The sequence below is a fragment of the Cygnus atratus genome, chromosome 2 (genome assembly GCF_013377495.2).
Source record: "Cygnus atratus isolate AKBS03 ecotype Queensland, Australia chromosome 2, CAtr_DNAZoo_HiC_assembly, whole genome shotgun sequence".
Classification (NCBI taxonomy): Eukaryota; Metazoa; Chordata; class Aves; order Anseriformes; family Anatidae; genus Cygnus; species Cygnus atratus.
This window is the reverse complement of record NC_066363.1, coordinates 157637779-157649659: the sequence shown is the minus strand read 5'-3', so window position 1 is coordinate 157649659 and position 11881 is coordinate 157637779.

Here is an 11881-nt window from a genome sequence, read left to right as displayed (position 1 = left end):
GAAACTTCAAAGTAATTTAATCAGATATGTTTCAATATACCCTAAAACCACTACTGCCATAACCATGATGAGTGAACAAGCCGTAATCTTAGGCTAAATTGTGTGACTAATTCTGAGTTTATTGAAATGAACAAGGACAAATGAGGTGCTACTTTCTCTCCCAGATATACAATCAATTTTGGAAGGGCTGCAGAACCTTTATTGTCAGTTTTTAGGCTGCAAACTCTGACAGAGATTAGGCTTTGCACTTTGGCTATGGCTACTGTTAAACACCTTAACTCCATGTGTAGATAGTGAAAAAAAATATAAAAACACATGCATTTCAACATAGACCAAAAAAAAATCAGAAACAGTCTGTAGTTTTGGGACCAAAACACTCTTTGACACATTTCTAGGCATGTTTTTTTATCTTTTTTTATCATTACCACATTCATTGTTTACATTTAACTCATCTGTTTCTGATGTCATGTAACCAGCTCAGCCACAAAACCTGGCTAAAATGTTGGGAAACGTTTTTGACAAGAATATTCTTTAGCCAGGAGGACTAGCCATCCTGTTATTAGGCTAGAGAGATGGCTTTAAACAACTGCTGCCAAGGAGTGAATATGGAACATGCAGTGTTGGGTTATTATCGTAAAGACATGAATTACCATTTCCTTCTCAGAAGATTGTCTTTCATGAGTAGGTTCTGATTTAACATAAGGGTCTACATGGGCTCAATCCCAAATGAATTTATATTATCAGTAGGTTCCTTTACTCTCACTGGCAAAGTACAAGCTTAAAAAGACTGAGTCTGGAGATGGAGGTCATCTGTCTTTGTCTTGAGATTATGGGGAATTTAGAGCTTATGTAAAATACTTCTCACCCCAAATTTCTTTGAGGGATTTTCATCAAAAATGCACACAAAATGATGTTTAAATAAGGAGAGGTGAAAATTCTCAGATATTTCTGATTTTCACAGTTCAGGGCTGGTCAACTAGATGACCTCTTAATTTACAGACTCCCTTTTCTGCATTCAAATCCAACACCCTCAGGAACGAAGCCCTAGCCTTCATTGACACTTGGTGTTTCTGTACCTCCAGAAATAACAGCAACCTTCAGTAAAGTAATTTTGAGGAGGACAAAACTTTCTCTAGGTTTTCCAGAGTAAGAGGGAGTCTAGTATTGCTGAAAGAGAAATTTCCCTCCCTGTGCATTATGCAGCAAGTATAACAGTAAAGAGAAGTTTTACTGATGTGAAAGTAAATGCCTGGAAAACAGAGTGGAATGGAACATCTGGGACCTGGAAAGACTCTCAGGTGACTGGCTTGTAAATGTCTACTGCAAGGTTAGTAGAAATTTATCCTAGGGTCATTAAATGGGACTCTAGCTCTCTGTTGACTGTAATAAGAGCTTAAACACATGGGCTGTGTATGGACCATAGAGGAACCTTTCATTTTCTGTCTTGATCAAACAGAATCTTAGCATTGCATACCTCACATGGCAATGAGACTCTGCAGTGTGTTCCATAACAGGTTGCTGTTACTAAACATCATGTGAGAACATAAAGATTTTCTTTGACTCCCATTGTCTCTTATTTCTCAGAATCACAGAATGAAGTTAGAAGGGACCTCATAGGAGGGATGCTACATTCCATTAATCATTTTAGTAGCCCTTTGCTGAACTCATTCCAGGAGCTCCATGTCTCTCTTGTACTGGGGAGAAGATGTTAATGTTTTCCATTTCATTCCAGTAGTGTGCCTGCTGATCTGAAGTCCCCTTTATACACACAGTTTAGGTGGCTGCAGGAAACAACTTGTAAGTTTTACTTTAAATGCTGGTAAATCTGCCAAAATATCTTAGGACGCTACCAGTACCAGGAATGGATCCTACAGCAATGACTAAAAAAAGCTATAACAAATGAAGTTATTCTTCTCACTTGATCATGTTATTGTTATAATTATTACCGAACTGTTAGGGAAAAATAATCAGGGATAAGGATGGACAATTACAGATGGTCCCTGCTTTTATTAAAGTTACAACAGCAGTGAGAACCACTCACTATAGACAGAAAATAAGGAATGTGCTAATGAAACCAGAAAATGATGAGATGATATCAATCTGTGGCACACCAGCAATATATTTTCTGAATTTTCTTTTCTTCCTGAATGGTCATCATGGTGAAGTACAGCTTAAATAAAAATAAGTTTTGAGGGTAGATAATCAAGCTCCTTTGAGTAAGCTTTCATAGATCCCTTCCAAAGACATAGGACAATGCAATGAAATAATTCAGTCCATAAAGAGTGGCTGAGATTGCATTTTAGGATTACAAACAGGTTGGGAATTTACTCTAGGAGCCTTTGAAAGAGGCAGAGAAAGAAACTACTGCCTCTTACTCTCAGGGGATATAAAGAACAGGGATGCCAGAACAGGCTTAACAAGTGATAGTCAAAATGACATTCACAAGAATGAGGCAAGATTTCATTCCTCAAGTCCACCAACAGAGTACTTGCAAGGAAAAAGTGAAGGGTGTAAATTAAATTAGGGTGAATAAATCTGATCTTCCTTTTGATGTCTTCTACTATGGAGTAGGAGAAGCTGCAAATCAAAAGAGATGGCATGTACCCAAAGATGACCCTGAAGAGGTGCAAGGATTGGTAACAAAATGTGTGTGGAACTCAATAATGTCAGATTCAAGCAGTCACCATCATATGAGTAACACATAGGCTCAGCATTGTGAAAGAAGCTTACACTGTTGCTGCTTAGTCTGTATCTGTTTTTAGACAGAGAAATTCAATTTCCACACTTGTCAATCCCATATTGTCACCTGCTTCTAACCACACAGACATAAATGTGATGTAATAGTTTTTGGAAAAATGTAACATAAACCTGTCACAAGGATCTTTAATATCTCTGATTTTTAACTTTTTTTTTTCTTTTTTTCTCAATGCAATAAATAAATACTGCGGAAAAAACATGTAATTAAGAGAAAAACTTCAATAAGCCTTGATAACAAGAAAAAATATACATCCCTCAAAATGTCTCTCATTTATATAGTACATTTATACAGAACCCAGGTACAGAAACAAAACAGAGGATAACAACAGCTTAATTCTCAATCACTGGTGCATATGTTCCATTTCTGAGATGAGCTGTTCTTCTTAGCTGGTATGTTTAAGTGCATGGTATGACCTCAAAGAGGACAGGGGTTTCTTTTAATTAATCCAGCAGGTGGAAAAAAAAAAAAAAAAAAAGTGAACAGTAAAATCTATCCTCACCTTTAACTTGCAGCAAAAGAGCTTTGCTACAACATGATTGCTTTTTTTTTTTTTTGTCACTGTTGCAATCAAAGGCCAATCATAATTAAAAAAATTAATTCAAATGGGGATTACAGATAATGAGAACTGAATATTTTCTACTCTCAATAAATCTGTATGCATGGCTAAAATACCTGACATACAACCTCATTTAAAAACATCAAAGTTTTTGCTGGGGAGTTGCTTGGAACTCTTTTGGCCTCTTCTCACAGGTGATAGGACTAGAGGGAATGGCCTCAAGTTGTGCTAGGGGAGGTTCAGATTGGAAATGAGGAGACATTTCTTCTCAGAAAGAGCAGTCAGGCATTGGGACAGGTTGCCCATAGAGGTGGTAGAGTCACTGTCCCTGGGGGTGTTCAAGGAAAGGTTGGAAGTGGTGCTTAGGGACATGGTTTAGTGGGTGACATTGGTGGTAGGGGGACAGTGGGATCAGGTGATCTTGGAGGTCTTTTCCAACCCTACTCACTCTATGACTTTTTCTAGAGACAAATGACCAAGACAGTTTGTTTTAAGAATATCTATTTCCTTCCCAGCCAAAATCTGCATGGATAACCTGATAGAAGTAATATTGTTGATCAACATATAATGTGTGCTAAAAGATACTGACCACATCCACATGGGTGTGATACAGTCAGGTGTGGCTCAAGGTTACATCAAATATAATCATGCATGTCCGTATGTTCTTCTACACCCTAAGCTCTGGAGACTGTTGCAGTTTAAATAATCTACATTCTTTCATTTTCTCCATGGATAATGAATGATACGCAAGGATAACTGGAAGAATGCAACAGTTTGCAAATTGCAGTCAGGTTTTCCAAGTTCATCATCTTCTTGAACTATGATTCTAAATATACATTTACTTGAAAGTTGTGCAGCACTGGCCCGGTGTCCCCAGTAGTGTTTGCACCTTGAAAGTAATAAGAGGTGTTTTTTTCAAGCAGTTTGTGAGCAGGTAATGAGAGTCTAGGGAGCACAAAATTCAATTACGTGAAGTGTGTTATGTATATGTGTTTTCATGATTTGTATTGATTCACGTGTATGACAGATTGATTATAAATTGGGAAATATATTGGCTTGTAAATGAAATATATTGGATTGTGGGAGCATATCAGGCCTTGTATTGAATTCTCAGGGCCACTATGACATTTATTTGTGAGTGTAAAGAATCTCCGTTATTTTTGTGTGTGTGTCTGGTGTAATTGCTTTACAGGGGTGATGCCTGGGTCCTTTATGGAAATATATTAGCACTGCAATATGTCAGGTCACTGAGTGCCCTTGCCATCACTGAAGTGAAAGGATGAGTCTGCATCTCAGAGAGTGAGAATTCTCCTTCCAAGCCCATGGTCACAACTATCACAACCTTGTCAGCCTCACAAAGACATCTGTTGGTGTGTAGACTGATATACACCATTTGGCTCTGTCAGACCCAAATCTTGATCACATACTTTTTAGTTAACATCAAAGCTAATAATTATTATTAATAATAATAATAATAATAATAAAGAAGGAGAAGAAGAAGAAGAAGAAGAAGAAGAAGGAGAAGAAGAAGAAGAAGGAGAAGAAGAAGAAATCCTAGTTTGTAGAAATCCTAAATGGCTTAGGACAGAGCAGAAGAGAATAATTCTTCATTAGCAAGGAGATAACAAATGAGGTCTTGCATAATTTTGTTTCCTAGGAAGAGACATTCAACAGAAACTGAAATAGAGATTAGCCACTGGAGGGTGGGGGCAAAGACTGTCTTACGTAGTTATTGGAGTGCACTACTGCTCATACATGGAAATCCTTCTGAAGAGAAAATGCAAGGGAAAAACTTGTAGTGAGGAATGAGTAGAAAGTGGGGAATTTTGAAGGCTTATAAGTGAAGAAAATGTTTTCATTTTCCTTTTACAAACACCACTTATATCTGTGGATAGATCAGATTTGTCTCTTTGGAATGATCTTTTTCAGATGGCAGAAATGCAGAAGCAGGTGCTACAAAGTTTGCTTCATCTGGAGTGGGAAGTGGAAAGATTTATTTCACCTTATTATTTATACTACTTCTTATAGTTGCAGAAGTATTTCAATAATCTTTATAGAGCTCAATTATACCATAGCCAATTGATATGAGTGATTTCAGTACTTTTTAATATGCTGTTGAAAATCTCCATTGTGAAACATTCTTAATGCTTGGCATAAAATATATAGAATTCTCTTTTAATGTAACTAAGTCCTAGTTTCATTTTCTAGTTAAAATGCAGAAGGGATAAAGAATGAGTTTCTACTAGACTATAGTGGTGTTTACCTCTCTTCATCTGAAGTTCTGTTGGTATTTCCACTTTTAATTTGGCAACAAGGTCTTGCACTTGAAGGAATAGTTATTTCTTCTATTTTTGGTTTTTGGCTATTATAGTTGTGTGAAATTATGTGCTATGTTGGAGGTTAGGCATGATCATCAAAGTAACTCCTCTTAGCTTTAGCTTCTGTGGATCAGGTGTTCAGTTAACTGCCAATGCAACCACAATAATGTGCAAGTGGTAAGTATAAATCTAACTTCCTTATGAGACTTACTTGAGCAGCAGATGTACCAGCTGTAAAATATTCTTCAGGGCTTAAATATTGGTGTTAGTCTTTATCTACCATATATATGTATATATATCCTTTGGAGTCTGATCTTTTAGACAATTTTCTGTCAAAGAATATCCATGGATACAACACTTGTGCTAAAGGATGTTTCTTGTACTAACCAGATGTATTTGTGAATTTCCAAATATATGGTGATGAACACTTTACGACATTTTTTTTCCCCCTTTCATAGAATGGTTGGGAAACAGTTGTAATGTAAGTTGATGAAATATGACTTTTCCTCTATGGAGGAAATACTGAATGTAGGTCTCAAGAGATGGTCTCACTGCTAAGGTCTTCTGTGTACCACAGTCTGTGGTGTGCTCTTGATGTTGTGTAGGTCTTCCACCAGACACTGAGCATTCCAAGTCTCTAAAGATGTAAGAAATTTTGAATTTTGTGAGCGCAGAATGGTAATTTATGTCTCCTGTCACTTTTGAAATCTCATCCACAAGTGTTATGAACCTGCCCTGTACTACTCACGACAAAGACAACCTCCCTATATAAGCTTTTTGTGGCTGATGCCTGACCCTGAGGGCAACCACATCTCTCTGGAGTCATTTGTACAAATGAAAGTAATAGTCATAATTAAATAGCAACCTGTAGCAATGGTGTGTAACTTGACTAGCAGGCTTAAATATGCTTAGCAGTCTAATGCTTTCTGAAATAAGATTTTGTCAGGCTAACAATGTTTTCACAGATAAACAAGAAGAAGGCGGACAGCCTGGTTCCTGGAACTGAATTAAAAGCCAGGTATGGTGTTTAGGGAGAGAATATTGACTTATGTAAATACAGTGAAATGAAATACTCCTAGTACTATTATTTTTCTGAGACTACTAGCAAATGTACTACACAATTTATGTGACAAAGAAGATATTCCCAAAGACTTTCCTGCCAGGCCACTGAGACCAGACAATAACAGGAAAAGCCACAGGGCAGGAAGATGAAGGTAGCATTGATAAATGTTCTTTCTTCAACAAATATGAAACATCTGCACAACATTTGAGTTGAATTTTTGACTAATAATTTTTTTCTGAACAAGGAATGGATGTCACCGTACTTTCCCTTTGCACCTACCCTGACTTCTGATCTGCCTGCTTTACATCTGGTCAAGGTGCACTATATCATGGCATCTTTCAGCTCTTCTCTTTTCTCTTATGTGTTTTTCAAAGCTCATTAAAGCACTGTTTGACAGTTTTCCACTATAAAAAATATATTTTCTCACTATAAATCTGAGCTGCACTGAGCTGCACTGTGGGCTGTAGAATGTTGAATGATTTTGTGGGTGGGAGTGCATAACTTGCTTACATTACTAAATATAGACTTTAAAAATTTCTAATCCATGAAATTCTTCTCCCAGAAGTTAAATCACAATTGCATTTCTAATCAATCTTGAAGAATTCAAAATTGAACTATTTTTTTTCTAACGTACTCCAAAAGGCAGTTTTGTTGTTGATTTTTTTTTAAACTATTTTATCAGAAATAATTTCTGATTTCCCACTAACATGCAGTATTCATTTCCCTGCATTCTTTAATGTAGTGGTCATTAATGTTAGTGTGTTAGGGCAGCTCTGTCCTTGTAATATATTTCAAATGTTTCAGGATGAGTACTGAAAAAAGTCACAAGTTAAAAGGTGCATCATAGCTTATGACTCATTCCAAAAATGTGCCTGTATCAGTGTATTTTCTCAAGTAATTTCCTAACTATGATTTTGAAGGGGGTGGATAATTCTGGGAGCAAAAAAGCTGTTTAATCTCTCCATTTGCCAAAGCAGGGTGAATTGTCTATTTTAATTTCAGAGTTACTTAGGTGCTGGGTGAAGAGGCAGCTTTTCAGTTTACTTTTGGCCATGCATCAGGGACTTTCATCAAACTTCTCTCCAAGATCTCTCACATTTGATTTCTGTGAAGAAGGATTAGTATTATGGAGGTGGTCACTCTGCTGGATTGACGCCCTGTGACAGCACAGCTGAGGAGATATGCCTTACAAATGGCTATCGTCTCAAAGTTCATCTTTCTGAGTCTGTTTCCTTGGGACCTGCTGCCCATGAGTTCTCATTGGGCTACATTTTCTACATCCAAGTGATAGAAGAGAACTGCAGTGCATGAAGTAGTCTCTAAAACTCTGAACAGTTTCCTAGCTCTATCCCTTTTCTTTCACTTTTAAATCCTGGCAGACATGGTTCCCCACAGCCCAAACATTTAATGAGAAATGTAATATACCTGTTTAAATAAAAATGCTGAGGTCAGCTGTGATTTGTGTAATCTAGTTGAGTTGAGAGGTAAAGCTGTCCTTGCTCTAGACATTGCCTGTAGAGGCAATGGGGAGAAATGGACTTCTCTAGGAAGTGATGCATCCCCCTATGTTAGACACTAGTTTGGGGTCTAGGGACAGTGTCTTCCAGAAGTACATTTCTCTTTCATGTTAACTAGACAAGTAGCCAAAATAATTAACATAAAAGAAACACCTATATTTTATAATGTTAAAACTAGGGGAAAATCTCACGACTATTCATTCACTAAAGCCCTCAAAAATTAAACATGAAATAAATAAGGCCAAGAAGAAACTGGAAGGTTGGCTGACATTAGACATTTTCAGCTCCACGAAATGTTAACCTGGTAATAAATAAATAAATTAAATAAAATAAAATAAAATAATGATATATATATAAGCAATTTGAATTTTTAGCAAGTTCACTACATTTATGTCAAAGTTTTATTTTGGTGGCTTGTTCTTTTTTAATTTTCTGGTGATAATGACAGCACAGGGATACATTTTTTTTTTTATTTTTTTATTTTTTCCTTCTGAGTTCTTCCACGAGACTGTGGTTAACCTTTTCCTAACTTCACCGTGATTTGAAGTGTCTAATGTTTGGTATCCTTCCTAAGACAAAGAATGGATCCAGTTTTTCAAGGGGAGAAATTTGAGTCTGGGCCAGAAAAACCAGATCAGAGATCATCTTTGAAAAGATCCAAAGATACTACTTATTTACTGCAGTTGACATACCCTGAAGGGTACTGCCATTCGAACTTCCAAAGGTTCAGGGTCATCTTGGAGCACCTTGTTTTCTCCAACTGAAAGGAATTCATTAACTCTAGATGGCTTGGGAAGAACAGCAAGGCTAAAAGCAATTCTGTTTCAGAAAAGAATCTCAAAAATAAGACCAGTCAGGTGGTAGTAGCACAGGCAAGCACCATAACTGAACACTGTAGTTCATACTGTAGTGTTCTGCATGAGTTTACTACCACTTGGAAGCTTCAGAGAAACTCAGAGAAACAAATGTAAAAGGAGTAGAAACATCAGTAATTACTCAACAAATTCACTTAGATCCAGCTTCACTAATTCAGTTTGTGCATTTGATTTCCCTTTCCACAAACTATGAGTGCACTTCTGATTCTTTCACTGCACGTGGTGAGATGCAGTGCTGGGAGATTTTTATCGGCTTGCCTTGCATGTTGATTCATGTAAAGCATATTCTTAACAATTACTTTGGACACTAACTGTGCTGAACTAAATAATGACTTGTTAATTCAGTTTGTTTGCTATGGCTCAAGGATTTTTTAAAGATAACCCACCTAGAGGTTAAGGTGCTGGTGCTAATTATTTTCTCGAACAATACTTTCAATTACTTTTTCCATTATGCATGTAGATTAACTGTATTGTCTTTGAAAATAATTGACACTACTTCATTCTTCTATCATCTCATAATAACATCAGTGTAAATACAACAAGAAGTAATTGAATCAGTGAAGGGGGAAATTCTGTGTGATATGCAAACTAAAACCAGAAAAATCCAGGTAGATTTAGTCAATAGCACTATGAGCTTAATCTTATCATGAGATAAAATAATAGGGATACTATCCAGCTTTGTTTATAATTTATTTCCCAGAGTTTGCAAGTGTACACAATGTTTACCTATAATTACAACAATTTGGTAACTGATGAACTAAGGCGGTTGCTTATACATAAATAGTAGAGAACAGATAGGTTACCTTGACTTTTAGGACCAGCTCTCTTCAAAGTTTTCATAAATGATTTGGATGAAGGACTTGTTTTTTTGGGTGGTCCTTTTGGGGACCTAGGAATTGGACTCAATGATCCTTGTGAGTCCCTTCCAACTCGGATATTCGATGTTTCTATGACTTACTGCAGGTAATGGTAAAGGTAAGGTAGGTAATGTCCTCATAGGCAAGCTCAGGAAGTGCGGCCTAGATGAGTGGACAGTGAGGTGGATTGGCAATTGGCTGGACGACAGAGCTCAGAGAGTTGTCCTTAATGGTGCAGAATCTAGTTGGAGGCCTGTACCTAGCGGTGTCCCCCAGGGGTCAGTACTGGGTCCAGTGTTGTTCAACTTACTCATCAACAACCTGGACGGTGGAACAGAGTGCACCCTCAGCAAGTTTGCTGATGACACAAGGCTTGGAGGACTGGCTGATAGCCCAGAGGGTTGTGTTGCCATTTAGAGATACCTCGACAGGCTGGAGGGTTGGGCTGAGAGGAACCTCATGAAGTTCAACAAAGGCAAGTGCAGGGTCCTGCACCTAGGGAGGAATAACCCCAAGCACCAGTACAGGCTGGGGGCTGACCTGCTGGAGTGCAGCTCTGCAGAGAGGGACCTGGAAGTCCTGGTGGCCAACAGGCTGACCATGAGTCAGCAATGTGCCCTTGTGGCCAAGAAGGCCAACAGTATCCGGGGCTGCATTCGGAAGAGTGTTGCCAGCAGGTCAAGGGAGGCAATCCTTCCCCTCTACTCAGACCAGGTGAGGCCACACCTGGAGTATTTGGTTCCAGTTATGGACTCCCCAGTACAAGAGGGACATAGAACTAATGGAGCAAGTTCAGAGGAGGGCTGTGAAGATGATTAGAGGACTGGAGCACCTGTCATATAAGGACAGCCTGTTTAGCCTGGAAAAGAGAAGACTGAGGGGAGACCTCCTCAGTGTGTATAAATATCTGAGGGGAGGGTGTCAAGAGGATGGAGCCGATCTCTTTTCAGTTATGCTCAGCAACAGGACAAAAGGCAACAGGCACAAAGTGAAGCACAAGAGGTTCCTGCTCAATATGAGGGGGCACTTCCTTACTGAGAGGGTGACAGAGCACTGGCACAGGTTGCCCAGAGACGTTGTGGAGTTGCCTTCTCTGGAGATCTTCAAAACCTGCCTGGATGCCATCCTGTGTAACGTGCTCTAGGTGATCCTGCTTGGCAGGGGGGTTGGAGTAGATGATCTTGAGAGGTCTCTTCCAACCCTACCCATTCTGTGAGTCCGTGATTCTGTGATTCTATGATTCAAAAAAATTTAATACTGTGACAACAGTTAATTCACTGGACCACATTACAAAAAAAAAAAAAAAAAAGACACCAAACTATTTCTGTTCAAATCTATTCCGTTTCTGTATCATGACATATAAAAGTGTTGTCTAAAAAAATAAAATGTTTCAGGATTTTCTTTGTTGGGAACTGTCTAAAATGTCTTTTTGGACAGTAAATAAGGTTTAAAATACTATGTCTGTCATATGCTTATTATCTTGCACAGAAATCACATAGAAACACTATTTTTCTGTCAGTCTGCCTGTTTTCGTCAGGCATAATTTCTCAGACTGAGCTACAAGAACAGGAATTTTGTGTTAATGTGTTTTGTGTAAGGTGTTTGGTACAAAAGGACTGAAAGCACAAGCCAGACTCTTTGGACTGTATTATAATTCATGTAAGTGATTGATAAGAACATTGATTAAAAACAACAGCTCAGAATACCTATATCCCATTCAACTGACTGCAGTTATCAGTGCAAGACAGGAATATTCTCAGCTTTTACTTCCTATAATCAGTTGATGAAATGTAAAGATCTGTTACCCTAATGAATTACTGAAAATCATGCCATCTTTTGGGGGAGACAAAGGCACTTATAACTTCTGAGAGAAACAATGCTTCCTTTAGATGGTCAAAACTAAAAATCATATTTCCCCAAACATCCTCAAGTTTGAC